At 42.6% G+C, this 15,557-nt stretch overlaps 1 pseudogene; it reads left to right on the top strand.

Annotated features, from left to right (window-relative positions):
- The first annotated feature begins 1,911 nt into the window (after positions 1 to 1,911).
- LOC117357254 lies at positions 1,912 to 2,696 on the top strand (annotated as a pseudogene).
- Positions 2,697 to 15,557: the final 12,861 nt, after the last annotated feature.

Below are 15,557 nucleotides of genomic sequence, written 5' to 3'. Positions count from 1 at the left end.
ACATCTCTGAGCAGTGTTGGGAGCAAGATCGGCTGCAATTAAACAATCCATATTTTTTGTGCTTCACAAAATGGACACCTTATAAATTATCTAAAATCAAAAGCAATACATCAAATAAATATTGGTCATGTATAAAAGAGGTTGGCACTTTAACCTATTCACTGTACTACTATGATAATATACGGGATTACTGGGCAAAAGTTTGGGACACTATCTGTAACTTGCTGAGAATTAAGAACCACTAACACTGAATAGTATTGTATTGGGTCATTTTGGGCTTCGGCAGCCAATATCTGATGATCACTCTAAACTAATAAGAATTTTGCTTAATTTGGCCATTAAAATCATCTTAAAGCATTGGAAGGATGCATCGATGGTAGAATATATAACCTGGTGGAATACTATTTGTATAACTGCTACATTTAAACGTGCAGAAAGATTAAATGCGTTAAATAAATTTAATAAAATATGGGAGCCATTAGAACATTACAATCATGCACCCGTTAAACCATGATGATTTGTTTGAATGAGGTGTACATCCATATGGTCTTGTTATATTTATAATAGTATTAATGAGTAAAAACACCTGAATTCATTTATAATCTATTAATACCATTTACCCCATTGCGCACACTTCGATCTATCAATCAGCATTTATTAATCATACCTTCCTTAAAAATTATCGGTATAAGACGCTTGGTATTCTTCTCTGTCACAGGTCCTCAACTGTGGAATGCTCTGCCACCTGAACTAAAAGAAGAAAAAAATACTCGACCGTTTCAAAGGGAAACTGAAAAGCCACCTTTTCAAAGATGCCTTCTTGATATAACTTAGAACTTACCCATCGATCTTTGCTAAAATCAAAGTTATTCTCTTATTTTTACAAACCCCCTCCCTTTGTTCTTACCCTGAATTTAACAATTGTAGTTCTTCCCAGCCTACTCTAATGTTCCTGTACATTTGGTAAATCCAAAATTATGTTTATGTATTTTAACCAGTTAGAGTGGGGGGAGAGAGATGGATAACTGACCATCTCCATATGCATGTGAAGAGGGGTGTTTGGCGTGTGAGAGTGTGAGGGCGACCTAATGTGTGACTTGATATCTCTGTCAGCGGCTTTTCGGGACAGCGTATAAGAGAGTGGTATAAAATTGATTGGGCTCGGGTGGCTCTCCCCTTTTGATGCCTGTGTGTTTGAGTGGGTGCACAGTTATTGGGGTTTGCGGTGACAACTCTGCAGTTTGGTATATGTGTGGTTTAAAGGTGTTTTGATCGTTCTGAAAGAAATGGAGTGTATTCTAAGGGGGAGGGAGGAGGATCTATGCTGAAAAAGAAACCACAATATGTTTTAATGGTGGCTTTGATTTTCTCCATCACTGATGGATTTTGTTCTTGGGCGTAGCACTAGTCAGTGGTGCAGTATGTGAAATTTCACACGTGTTGCATCTTATACAGTGGGTGAATGAAGTAATGCGCTCTAAACTTAGGGCTGCTGTTTGTATGTTCAAGGTCACCTATGATTTAATATGGTTTTTAACTGTCAAAAAGGTATACTAATACATAAATGATTATGTGAACTAGGGTTTATATGAAGGTACATGAAAATGATTTAAATGAATGGATTAGCTGTCAGTAGGAATGTTAAGGTACTGGAAGTTTATTTGTGTGTTTTTAATATTGAAAAGTAATTCCTGTGTCAGCAGTGGCGTAAAGGTAACACTTTTCTGGGGTTAGTGTACTAGTTTATGGTACTATGCTAGTATGGTTCTGAGTGTGGAAGTCCAGGATATCGATGTCTCAGTTTGGACACTAGGTTTGGTGCAGATATGGAGAGGTGCAAAATCCACTTCCACCTCAGTTTCCTTTCATTGACTATGGTGGGGTATTAAACATATGGGATTCATGATCAACATGGTGCATGCTGAAGCCTTTTCTTGTCCTATAAGTTGCAATGAAGTTGAATTTGACAATTTTTGGTGCTGTGATGTATTTCTCTATCAAGTGGATGGTAGATGCCATTGTTCCTTCTAGAAAGCAAAAAGTAGAAGTTCAAAAACAAACAGAGATGTTAATGAAGCAAATTGGCGTGAAGAATGTGAAGCTTACGGAATATGAAATGAGCATTGCTGCCCATCTTGTAGACCCTCTCAGCATGCAAGTAACATGGAGTTAGATAATTATTAATGATCTGAAAGACACAGTAATTCTATCTATTAAGAAAAAACGTTTGAAAACTCTAGGCTGTTGCAGCCTCCCAAAGAGGTTCTCCTCTATGGCCCTCCAGGTTGTGGTAAAACTCTGATTGCCAAGGCTACTGCAAAGGAAGCAGGCTGTCAGTTTATTAACCTTCAGCCTTCTACGCTGATAAGTGGTATGGAGAATCCAAAAAACTGGCTGCTGCAGTTTTCTCCCTTACAATAAAATTGCAGCCTTCTAGCATCTTTATTGATGAAATAGATTCTTTCCTTCAAAATTGCTCAAGTTCTGACCATGAAGCTACAACCATGATGAAAGCTCAGTTTATGAGTCTCTGGGATGGTCTTGATATAGATTTCAATTGTCAGGTGATAGTCATGGGAGCAACCAATCGTCCTCAGGATCTGGACTCCGCAATAATGAGGAGAATGCCCACGCGTTTCCATATCAATCAGCCTGTAAGTGAGCACATGGGTTCCATTCTCAGTACACCTCTCTGAAGTGCTGCTTACAGCCTACTACACCAACATTGTTCAGTTTTTATTTTTGTATTTCACCTAGAAACCTTGGAATAGGCAATTATATCAAATTTTAATAAAACTTGAAAAACTTAAAACGTTTAAATACCTACATGGCGTAAATGCTCATGTTGAGTCTCTTTCATTTGAAAGGAAGCTCTGGAATGAGAGGGCATAGGATGAAGTTAAGAGTGTCAGCCTCAGCATTTTTGGTTGGCCTTACCAATGTCAGCAAAGGCCTATGGGAGATCATATCATTCATAATTGACCTTAGGGCATGTCAGTGCAAACAGCCTTAGATTGTCCCAGACAGCCTATATTACATCAGTGCTTAAAGGTGACAAAGGACCTTGGTACAGCTAAGAGGTGCGAAGATGTGCTAAAGACAGATAAGATGAATTAATGTCTGGTGCTTAAGATGGACAGCTTAAGACAGGGGTGTCCAATGTCGGTCCTCGAGGGCCGCAATCCAGTCGGGTTTTCAGGATTTCCCCAATGAATATGCATTGAAAGCAGTGCATGCACACAGATCTCATGCATATTCATTGGGGAAATCCTGAAAACCCGACTGGATTGCGGCCCTCGAGGACCGACATTGGACACCCCTGGCTTAAGATATACAGTAAGCCCAGGTGTATGGTCTAACACAGATAGTTAGGGTTAATCAGAAACCATTGTCAAAGTGATACTGGAAATTCTCCCTCTTTTCTTCTCCAGTCTCTCACACCCCACTCACCTTATTCACTATTGTTTCAAACAGTTTACAAATTATAAACAGAAAGATACTGGGACATACAGTAGTTTCTATTTTGAGAATAAGACTCCAACCTCTAAAAGCCCCCTCTCTGCAACACCCCCTCTCTTCTCTGTCTGGAACATCATCCCTCCCCTCTCTCTCTTTCCTCTGGATTCTGTAAGACAGGAAAACTGTCTATTCTCTCTCATTAATTGTAATGCTTGATATATCTTTATAAATTCTGCTTTTCTGTAATATTAAGCTTATTTCTGCACAATATATATATTCTCTATGCAAGCACTCTTAGCTGTCTTTGTCAAGTACAAAAAGCAATCCAAAAAGCCAATTCAACAGATTCACAAAACAGCAAACAATATAGCTAATTACCAAAGGACTTCACATAAGTATACATCGTGAATCTCCCACACCCACCCTCCCCGTCCGAACAGATCCCACCCCCGACCCAACCCACCCTTTGTCAGTAATTTTACTGCCTATTGAACCTTCAATGAGGGTATTGAACCCGGGACCTGGCGGATTGTAAGGCTGCCTTTACTTCAACATTACCCCTCCAAAACCTTACATTTGGGGGGGCTAAAATTTAAAAAGAGGTGATAGGATCAGGAGTAATCTAAGGAAATACTTTTTTACAGAAAGGGTGGGAGATATGTGGAATAGTCTTCTGGAAGAGGTGGTAGAGACAGAGACTATGTCTGAATTCAAGAAAGCGTAGGATAGGCACATGGGATCTCTTAGAGAGAGGAAGAGATAATGGTTACTGTGGATGGGCAGACTGATTGGGCCATTTGACCTTTATCTGCCATCATGTTTCTATTACAGGCATGCAAATCTGCCTCATGCATATTCATTAGTGATATTTTGAAAATCCAACTGGCTGGGGTTCCCCTGGCACTGTCCTATACACCTTGGCAAAGCTGGCCCCTACATCTTGGCATTTCCTGCAGGCTCTAAGGTCCATGGTGGTGACCATAGAGGTGATTCCATGGGCAAGAGAACACCTGCACCCACTGCTGGCATGTTGGGCTCCTCAGTCGGACTCACTCAAGAAGGAGTTAGCCTGGATGGCAAAGGTGTGACAGAAGTTAAAATGGTGGCTCCAGCTGGAGTCGTTATCCAGAGGCCTTCCTCTCCACATAGAGTCATGGGTGACGCTAATGACAGATGCCTGTCTCTATGTCTAGGGTGGTCATTACGAGGGTCATCCAGTACAAAGCTGATGGCTGCCATCGTAGAAGACATGGTCCATCAACAAACTGGATTGAGAGTCATTCAGTTAGTTCTCCGCTTCTTCCAGACATGGCTGAAAGGCAAAGCAGAGTAATCTCAGACAATGCTACAGCGCTGGCGTATGTCATCAGGCATGGGGGAACCAAGAGAACTTTCTTATCTGAAGCTAGAAGCCCAATTGTTGTTTCGGTGGGTGGAAGTCCTCCTGCAGGCGATAAGAGCGGTGCATATAGCAGGAGTGGACAATATCCAAGCCGACTCCTTCAACAGGCGGATGCTGGATCAAGGGGAATGGACATTATCACAATGAGCGTTTAACTGCATTGAGGCACTGGGGCACGACAGACTTTTGATATCATGGTATCAGCGGACAACAAGAAGGCACGTACAACCTTGACCAGCAAGAGAACTGCTGTATGTTTTCCACTGTAGCCGATAAGCCAAGTCATTCGCAGAATAGCAATTCATCAGGGATTGGTAGTTCTCATAGCCCCAGATTGGCCTTGTCACCCATGGTACATGGATCTGGTCCACTTGCAGAATGACAACTGCACTATGACATTCTGTTGCAGGGGCCCATGATATTAAGACAATCTGGAATGCTAAACTATACCATTCTTTTGGGTTTTTGCACCTCAAATGCATGACCTTACATTTCTTAGCATTACATCTTAGCTTGCCAAATTTCAGACCATTCCTTAAGCTTCAAGAGGGGCTGGGATAGGCAAGTGGGATCTCTCAGAGAGAGAAAAAGATAATGGTTACTGTGGATAGGCAGACTAGATGGGCCATGTTTCTATGTTTCACTAGGTCCTTCCTCATGTTATCTACACCATCAGGGGTTTCTACTCTATTGCTGATTTTGGTATCATCCACAAACAGGAAAATCTTACCAGGGAGCCCTTCAGCAATATTGCATAGAAAAATGTTGAAAAGAATGGGCTCAAAAACCGAACCTTGAGGCACACTACTGGCAACATCCCTTTCCTCAGAGAGATCTCCATTAACTACTACCCTCTGTTGCCTTCCATTCAACCAGTTCCTGACCCAGTCTGTCACTTTGAGGCCCATACCAAGGGCACTCAGTGAGGAGCACTGTCAAAGGCTTTGCTAAAATCTAAATACACCACATCTAGCGCACGCCCTCTATCCACCCAGTCAAAGGAATTGATTAGATTTGTTTGACAAGACCTGCCTCTAATGAATTCATGTTACCTCAGGTCTGGTATACCACTGGATTCCAGAAACTTCACTATTACTATTCTTTAAGACACAGATCTCTCAACAGACAGAATTCATTAACAGATTACTCATCCCTTACATACCATCAAGAACACTATGATCGCAAAACCAAAATCTCTTAGTAATACCTTCACCACAGCAAATAATTTATGATACAACACATTCAATATTTTCAGTCACAGCCCCACAATTATGGAACTCTATGCCTTCATATCTCCAAGAAGAATCTTCCTTGGACAGATTCAAATCGAATCTGAAGACTTTTTTTATTTGACAATTTCGAGCTATATACTACACCATATCTTCTCCTCTCCAACACAGACGTAAAATTCCCTTCCCCATTCTATTAATCTTGTCTTCCTTTCCTATTCAGAATTGTAGTTCTCTCTCTCTACTAGAGAATGACACGGTGACAAAATTCATCACCGTCCCCATCCCCGTGGATAACCGCAGGAAACCATCTTCATGTCATTCTTTAAGGAGAGAGGGAAGAATCAGAGTATAATTGGGCACAACCACTGACCCGCCAGCTTTGCTTTGAAGAATGCTGGTGTAGAAGGACCGAGGTTGAAATAGACACTAGAAAATGACATGGGATTATTTCCTGCGGTTATCTGCGGGGACGGGAATGGTGATGAATTTTGTCATCGTGTCATTCTCATCTCTTCCTCTTGTTATCAATGCTATTTGACTATGTCTAAACTTGTCTGATGTTCGTCCTGTAAGTCCTATGGTTCATCTTTCCATTTTTATATTTTTATACTGTAAACCACCTAGAAATTTCTTATAGGCGGTATAATAAATTTTAATAAACTTGATTCTGTTTTAAAAACATTTCCATTCGTTTACTTACCACAGAAGTCAGACTTATGGGCCTGTAGTTCCCTACTTCTTCCTTACTTCCATTTCTGTAGAGAGGGACCACATCTACCCTTCTCCAGTCCTCCTGTACCACTCCTGACTCTAGAAAAGCACTGAAAAGGTCAGCCAGAGGAGCCGCCAGAACTTCCCTAAGTTCCTTCAGTACTCTTGGATGTACACCATTCAGCCCCAATAAGCAGACAAAAAAAATGCTCCTCTGTAAATAAAAAGTGAATGCTTTAGAGCACATGTGTCAAAAACAAGGCCTGTGGGCTCAATCCGGCACACCTGGCTGTTTTATGTGGCCCACAGTTCAGGGCTGGTGTTAGGGGGGAGTAAACAGGACTTCAAGATGTTGCCTTGCTTTCGGTTTTGGGCCCTCACCTGACGGAAATAATAGCACTTGTGGGCTTGCACGTGTTAGCAACACAACAAAAATGAATTTAATTGTGCTTGCCCCAGCGACACACCCCAGTGCCGGCCATGCAGTAATTTAACAATGCCGGCCAGTAATTTACACCGCCTGTGTGGTTGTCAACTTGCGCATGCTAGCAGTGCACCGGAAATGAATTTAACTCTGCCGGCCCCAGCCAGGATGCATCGCTAGAACCAGCACAGTTAAATTCATTTCTGGTGTGCTGCCGGCACGTGCAAGTTGACAACTACACCGGCAGTGTAAATTACTCGCTGGCACTGTTAAATTACTGTTGAAGAGACCACAAGAGAAAATTCAGGCAGCACAAGGAGGGGGGAGCGCTGATTATAACCGTAGGCTTGCCCTCTTGATTTCTACCTCCAGCTCCACCTCCCTTCTTGACATCCTCCTCCAGCTCTACCTCCCTAATGGTCTGGCCCAGCAGTACAATGTGCGCAAGGGTGGGGGAGCATGAGTACCTCTCCTGCCTCCAGTCATATTCTGCACAGCCACAGTAGTGAGAAAGATTAGGCCTGCTTGAAGCAAAACGAAGCCACAAGGTACTGCAATGAGTGTCGGGCATTGGGTTGGACTGGAGCTGGAGCCTCAATTTTTCCCTTGTTTGTGACAGAAGTCTGCCCTCATCACTTTCCTTCAGAGTGGGCCACAGGCCATATCAGGTAAGAAAATGTAATTCAGATGAGCTTTGGTGGGGATGGGCTCTGATTCTGACTGAAAAGATTCTAAAATAATGTTTTATATTTAATGTTGGTGGGTTAGAACGAGTGCTCAAGGCAGCCATTTCCTATGAGTGATCTGCATGGGGCAGGATCGTAGGAAGATCGCTCCTACCCTGAAAGCCCGCTAGACCACCAGGTAAGGTTCTGGGGAGTCTCAGAGGGCTTAAAAATAGCCCAAAAAATTAAAATCGATTAAAAAAAAAATCACGAATAACTGAATACACGGATACTGAAACCGCAGATTCAGAGGGAGAAGTGTACATGAAAAGTGAATGGAAAAAATGGTGTTACAATTAGTACTATTATGGGGGCGGAGTCTGGCCCACGGCTTAGCCTGTGTTTTGGATTTCGGCCCCTTAATGTGACTGAGTTTGACACCCCTGCTATACAGCAATGGTTCTTAATCCTGTCCTGTGGAATTATGTAAATTTAAATAATTTATATTCCACATATCCTACAATTCTATGTTGATTACAAATTATCCAGGTACTCAAACATTTTTTCCTAACTGTCCTGGTGGGCTCCCACTCTAACTAATGTACCTGGGGCAATAGTGATTAAGTGATTTGCCTAGGGTCACAAGGAGCAGTGTGGGATTTGAATCCACAACCTCAGGGTGTCAAGGCTATAGCTCTAACCACTGCACCACATACTCTCATTGTCATTCAGGTTTTCAAGATATTCCTAATGAATATGCATTTGATACAATATGGTAAGAACACTACCAAATAACTTCACCCCAGTTGGTACCCTATTTAACTAAATTAATATCTACACACTCCTAAACCATAACTCACATCATAATACATATATGAAACATATAATTTAAATAAATAATTACAAAATTGTTACAGTTGTTATCAAATTTAATCTCAATAAAGCACTTTACTCATAAATCACATTCACTTTACATTCCCTAAAACTTCATAGGAAGTCAACATTAAAATGCGTCTACTTCAGCAGTCAGTGGTGTAGCAAGGGGTGGTGCTGCGCCCCACCAACACTCTTTCCCACTCCCACTTTTCCCTGCCGCTTGAGTGCCCCACCCCACAATCCTCTCTTCAAAATTGTCAGAATATTTGTGATTCCAGTGTACAGTCTGAGTTTAGGGACTGAGGATTAATAAAACAGAGGAATTGTATGGGGGACATGGAGAGAGATGAAATTTCAAATGGATAGGAGACCCTGTAAAGACGGGGGGGGGGGGGGGGGAGGGGTAAAAGAAAAGAGATGTGGGACCAAAGCAAATGGAAATACAAAATAAGCCAATGAAAGGTAGAAAGGAGCTTTTTATTTTGAATGTTATTTGAAATGGGTCAGCTTTTGGAAAAGTATGTCTCTGATATCTCATCTTTTAGTTTCTATTTCTGTAACAACATAGATCAGTGGTCTCAAACTCGTGGCCCAGGGACCACATGCAGCCCGCCAGGTACTGTTTTGAGGCCCTCGCTATGTTTATCATAATCACAAAAATAAAATAAAAGTTTCTTGAACATATGTCTCTTTAGCTATAAATGACAATATTATTATTAAGACTCAGCCAAAAGGAAAGATTTATAAACTATAGAGTTTTACCTCATGCAAAAATGTCATTTCTTTAATAAGATATTAACTATTTTTTCTGAGGCCCTCCAAGTACCTACAAATCCAAAATGTGGCCCTGCAAAGGGTTTGAGTTTGAGACCACTGCCATAGATGGTTTCACTTCTTGAAGTTTCCAATTGTTCACATTTTAGTTTCTATTTCTGTAGCTATAGATGGTTTCACTTCTTGAAGTTTCCACTTCTGCTTTTCCCTATTACTGTTCTACAAGCCCTTGTTTTGATTGTATGTGTTTTGCACGTGACCAAGATGTTGTATTCTGCTAGTATGTAGTTTCTTTGTGGTGTTCCTGCAGCACTGTCTCATCAGTTTTGTTTTCCCAGCATGGAAAAACGACCTGATATTGCAACCAGTGGTGAGAGCTAGGGGCGGAGTTTGTGGAGGGGCAAGAGGTGGAACTGGATTCCACCAACCAAAGAAGCGTTCCGCTTCAAAGGAGCCCTGTATGTATTTTTAAATATCGCCTAACCCAGGGGTAGGGAACTCCGGTCATCGAGAGCCTATTCCAGTTGGGTTTTCAGGATTTCCCCAATGAATATGCATTGAAAGCAGTGCACCGGAAATGAATTTAACTCTGCCGGCCCCAGCCAGGTTGCATCGCTAGGGCCAGCACAGTTAAATTCATTTCTGGTGTGCTGCCGGCACGTGCAAGTTGACAACTACACCGGCAGTGTAAATTACTCACCGGCACTGTTAATTTACTGTTGAAGAGACCACAAGAGAAAATTCAGGCAGCAATAGGAGGGGGGAGCGCTGATTATAACCGTAGGCTTGCCCTCTTGATTTCTACCTCCAGCTCCACCTCCCTTCTTGACTTTCTTCTCCAGCTCTACCTCCCTACTGGTCAGGCCCAGCAGTACAATGTGCGCAAGGGTGGGGGAGCATGAGTACCTCTCCTGCCTCCAGTCATATTCTGCAGAGCCGCAGTAGTGAGAAAGATTAGGCCTGCTTGAAGCAAAACAAAGCCACAAGGACCTGCAGTGAGAGGCACAAGGTACTGCAATGAGTGTCGGGCATTGGGTTGGACTGGAGCTGGAGCCTCAATTTTTCCCTTGTTTGTGACAAAAGTCTGCCCTCATCACTTTCCTTCAAAGTGGGCCACAGGCCATATCAAGTAAGAAAATGTAATTCAGATGAGCTTTGGTGGGGATGGGCTCTGATTCTGACTGAAAAGATTCTAAAATAATGTTTTATATTTAATGTTGGTGGGTTAGAACGAGTGCTCAAGGCAGCCATTTCCTATGAGTGATCTGCATGGGGCAGGAGCGTAGGAAGATCGCTCCTACCCTGAAAGCCTGCTAGACCACCAGGTAAGGTTCTGGGGAGTCTCAGAGGGCTTAAAAATAGCCCAAAAAATTAAAATCGATAAAAAAAAAAATCACGAATAACTGAATACACGGATACTGAAACCGCAGATTCAGAGGGAGAAGTGTACATGAAAAGTGAATGGAAAAAATGGTGTTACAATTAGTACTATTATGGGGGCGGAGTCTGGCCCACGGCTTAGCCTGTGTTTTGGATTTCGGCCCCTTAATGTGACTGAGTTTGACACCCCTGCTATACAGCAATGGTTCTTAATCCTGTCCTGTGGAATTATGTAAATTTAAATAATTTATATTCCACATATCCTACAATTCTATGTTGATTACAAATTATCCAGGTACTCAAACATTTTTTCCTAACTGTCCTGGTGGGCTCCCACTCTAACTAATGTACCTGGGGCAATAGTGATTAAGTGATTTGCCTAGGGTCACAAGGAGCAGTGTGGGATTTGAATCCACAACCTCAGGGTGTCAAGGCTATAGCTCTAACCACTGCACCACATACTCTCATTGTCATTCAGGTTTTCAAGATATTCCTAATGAATATGCATTTGATACAATATGGTAAGAACACTACCAAATAACTTCACCCCAGTTGGTACCCTATTTAACTAAATTAATATCTACTGTGACCGGGCCCGTCCCTGAGTAAGTAGGAAACTGCGGCCCGGACCACAAGTAAGATTTTTGATGCGCCTTTTATATGGCAGTGGAAGGAAGACCCGGATACCGGATTCTTTAGAATAAAGTATCAGGTTTATTACTAACCCAAAGTTCAAAGAAAATACACAGCAGAAGAAAAAACATAAAACATTCACCTCAGTTGGTTACAGTGCTTAGAGGGCCTCTCCCCCCCTTATACTCTTACAGTCCAGGTTCTAATAAGGAGCAAGATTGCACTTCCTTATCACAAGTAAAATCCCCAGCAAACGTATAAGTCAGTTAATGCCTTCCTTGGCTCGTAGCCCCAGCCGGGCTTGATTACTCTCTCTCTCTGGACTTCACCTTTTATGAGCCTAGCTAGCTGAGCACGGCTTGCGTCCAGCCTTTCCTTCTCAGCTCTCTGCATTTGTTTAACACTTGATTAGCACCTTGTTAACTCTGCCCGCACTGCTCATGCTGTCGGGTATACAAACAATAGGAGACCGTTCTTCAGGAGTTTAACTTAGGACATGCAAACATCATATTCTCCAAGGTCCATGCCCTCTTCACTTATCTCATTACTTAGTATGCTGTCCATTTCCCATTCACACTCCCGGGAACTCTGGCTTGAAGTTTCTTCACTTCTTTCTGTTTGTGCTTCCCCTCCCCCTCTCTGTACGTCTGCAAAACTATCTGCAGCTTTTCTCTGGGGAGGCTTTCCCAGCCCTGCTCTTTGGGGCTTGAGTTGCCAGTCACAATACCTCTCCAGGGCAGTAACACCTTTCCCTAGGTGTGGGCTTCTTGCCCTCCGTTCCTGCTGGACTTGAGGCACCCTCTGTGTCCTGGAACCCACGTGAGTAGTTTGGCTTCTCAACCACTCCTTCTGGTTCTCCTCTCTCTTCACTCTCGTTCCTTCTCTAGTTTCCTCCCTTCTCCTTTTCCTCTCTGTAAATTGATCTTTCCTATAAGGCCAACCCCGGGGTCTGACTCCACCCCCTTCTAAATTAGCCTCAGGTTTCTCCCTGCCTTCAGGAAAGGAGTGATAGGGGCAATCAGTGGTCTGCAGAGCCTTTCTTAATTGGCTCTTCAGCTGTGCTGGAACCTGCCTGGGCTTGCCTTCTTTTGCCTGAGCCAGCTGTCCTGACTCCATGCCTGGTTTTATCCAGCCTTGTGCTGCATTCTGGGGAGTTTTAGTAGTAGTTTTCACCGTGACAGGAGCTTCCCTGTCACACTACACACTCCTAAACCATAACTCACATCATAATACATATATGAAACATATAATTTAAATAAATAATTACAAAATTGTTACAGTTGTTATCAAATTTAATCTCAATAAAGCACTTTACTCATAAATCACATTCACTTTACGTTCCCTAAAACTTCATAGGAAGTCAACATTAAAATGCGTCTACTTCAGCAGTCAGTGGTGTAGCAAGGGGTGGTGCTGCGCCCCACCAACACTCTTTCCCACTCCCACTTTTCCCTGCCGCTTGAGTGCCCCACCCCACAATCCTCTCTTCAAAATTGTCAGAATATTTGTGATTCCAGTGTACAGTCTGAGTTTAGGGACTGAGGATTAATAAAACAGAGGAATTGTATGGGGGACATGGAGAGAGATGAAATTTCAAATGGATAGGAGACCCTGTAAAGACGGGGGGGGGGGGGGGGAGGGGTAAAAGAAAAGAGATGTGGGACCAAAGCAAATGGAAATACAAAATAAGCCAATGAAAGGTAGAAAGGAGCTTTTTATTTTGAATGTTATTTGAAATGGGTCAGCTTTTGGAAAAGTATGTCTCTGATATCTCATCTTTTAGTTTCTATTTCTGTAACAACATAGATCAGTGGTCTCAAACTCGTGGCCCAGGGACCACATGCAGCCCGCCAGGTACTGTTTTGAGGCCCTCGCTATGTTTATCATAATCACAAAAATAAAATAAAAGTTTCTTGAACATATGTCTCTTTAGCTATAAATGACAATATTATTATTAAGACTCAGCCAAAAGGAAAGATTTATAAACTATAGAGTTTTACCTCATGCAAAAATGTCATTTCTTTAATAAGATATTAACTATTTTTTCTGAGGCCCTCCAAGTACCTACAAATCCAAAATGTGGCCCTGCAAAGGGTTTGAGTTTGAGACCACTGCCATAGATGGTTTCACTTCTTGAAGTTTCCAATTGTTCACATTTTAGTTTCTATTTCTGTAGCTATAGATGGTTTCACTTCTTGAAGTTTCCACTTCTGCTTTTCCCTATTACTGTTCTACAAGCCCTTGTTTTGATTGTATGTGTTTTGCACGTGACCAAGATGTTGTATTCTGCTAGTATGTAGTTTCTTTGTGGTGTTCCTGCAGCACTGTCTCATCAGTTTTGTTTTCCCAGCATGGAAAAACGACCTGATATTGCAACCAGTGGTGAGAGCTAGGGGCGGAGTTTGTGGAGGGGCAAGAGGTGGAACTGGATTCCACCAACCAAAGAAGCGTTCCGCTTCAAAGGAGCCCTGTATGTATTTTTAAATATCGCCTAACCCAGGGGTAGGGAACTCCGGTCATCGAGAGCCTATTCCAGTTGGGTTTTCAGGATTTCCCCAATGAATATGCATTGAAAGCAGTGCACCGGAAATGAATTTAACTCTGCCGGCCCCAGCCAGGTTGCATCGCTAGGGCCAGCACAGTTAAATTCATTTCTGGTGTGCTGCCGGCACGTGCAAGTTGACAACTACACCGGCAGTGTAAATTACTCACCGGCACTGTTAATTTACTGTTGAAGAGACCACAAGAGAAAATTCAGGCAGCAATAGGAGGGGGGAGCGCTGATTATAACCGTAGGCTTGCCCTCTTGATTTCTACCTCCAGCTCCACCTCCCTTCTTGACTTTCTTCTCCAGCTCTACCTCCCTACTGGTCAGGCCCAGCAGTACAATGTGCGCAAGGGTGGGGGAGCATGAGTACCTCTCCTGCCTCCAGTCATATTCTGCAGAGCCGCAGTAGTGAGAAAGATTAGGCCTGCTTGAAGCAAAACAAAGCCACAAGGACCTGCAGTGAGAGGCACAAGGTACTGCAATGAGTGTCGGGCATTGGGTTGGACTGGAGCTGGAGCCTCAATTTTTCCCTTGTTTGTGACAAAAGTCTGCCCTCATCACTTTCCTTCAAAGTGGGCCACAGGCCATATCAAGTAAGAAAATGTAATTCAGATGAGCTTTGGTGGGGATGGGCTCTGATTCTGTCTGAAAAGATTCTAAAATAATGTTTTATATTTAATGTTGGTGGGTTAGAACGAGTGCTCAAGGCAGCCATTTCCTATGAGTGATCTGCACGGGGCAGGAGCGTAGGAAGATCGCTCCTACCCTGAAAGCCTGCTAGACCACCAGGTAAGGTTCTGGGAAGTCTCAGAGAACTTAAAAATAGCCCAAAAAATTAAAATCGATTAAAAAAAAAAATCACGAATAACCGAATCCACGGATACTGAAACCGCAGATTCAGAGGGAGAAGTGTACATGAAAAGTGAATGGAAAAAATGGTGTTACAATTAGTACTATTAAGAGGGCGGGGTCTGGCCCACGGCTTAGCCTGTGTTTTGGATTTTGGCCCCTTAATGTGACTGAGTTTGACACCTCTGCTATACCGCAATGGTTCTTAATCCTGTCCTGTGGAATTATGTAAATTTAAATAATTTATATTCCACATATCCTACAATTCTATGTTGATTACAAATTATCCAGGTACTCAAACATTTTTTCCTAACTGTCCTGGTGGGCTCCCACTTTAACTAATGTACCTGGGGCAATAGTGATTAAGTGACTTGCCCAGGGTCACAAGGAGGAGTGTTGGATTTGAATCCACAACCTCAGGGTGTCAAGGCTATAGCTCTAACCACTGCACCACATACTCTCCCCTGTCATTCAGGTTTTCAAGATATTCCTAATGAATATGCATTTGATACAATATGGTAAGAACTCTGAAGGGACACGTGTAGTTTTCCTTAGGCTGTGTTTGAAGCTGTAAGAAAACCAGACCCTGTTTGTTTTTCTTTCT

The sequence above is a fragment of the Geotrypetes seraphini genome, chromosome 3 (assembly GCF_902459505.1).
Source record: "Geotrypetes seraphini chromosome 3, aGeoSer1.1, whole genome shotgun sequence".
NCBI classification, from domain to species: Eukaryota; Metazoa; Chordata; class Amphibia; order Gymnophiona; family Dermophiidae; genus Geotrypetes; species Geotrypetes seraphini.
This window is presented reverse-complemented; position numbering and strand designations above follow the sequence as displayed.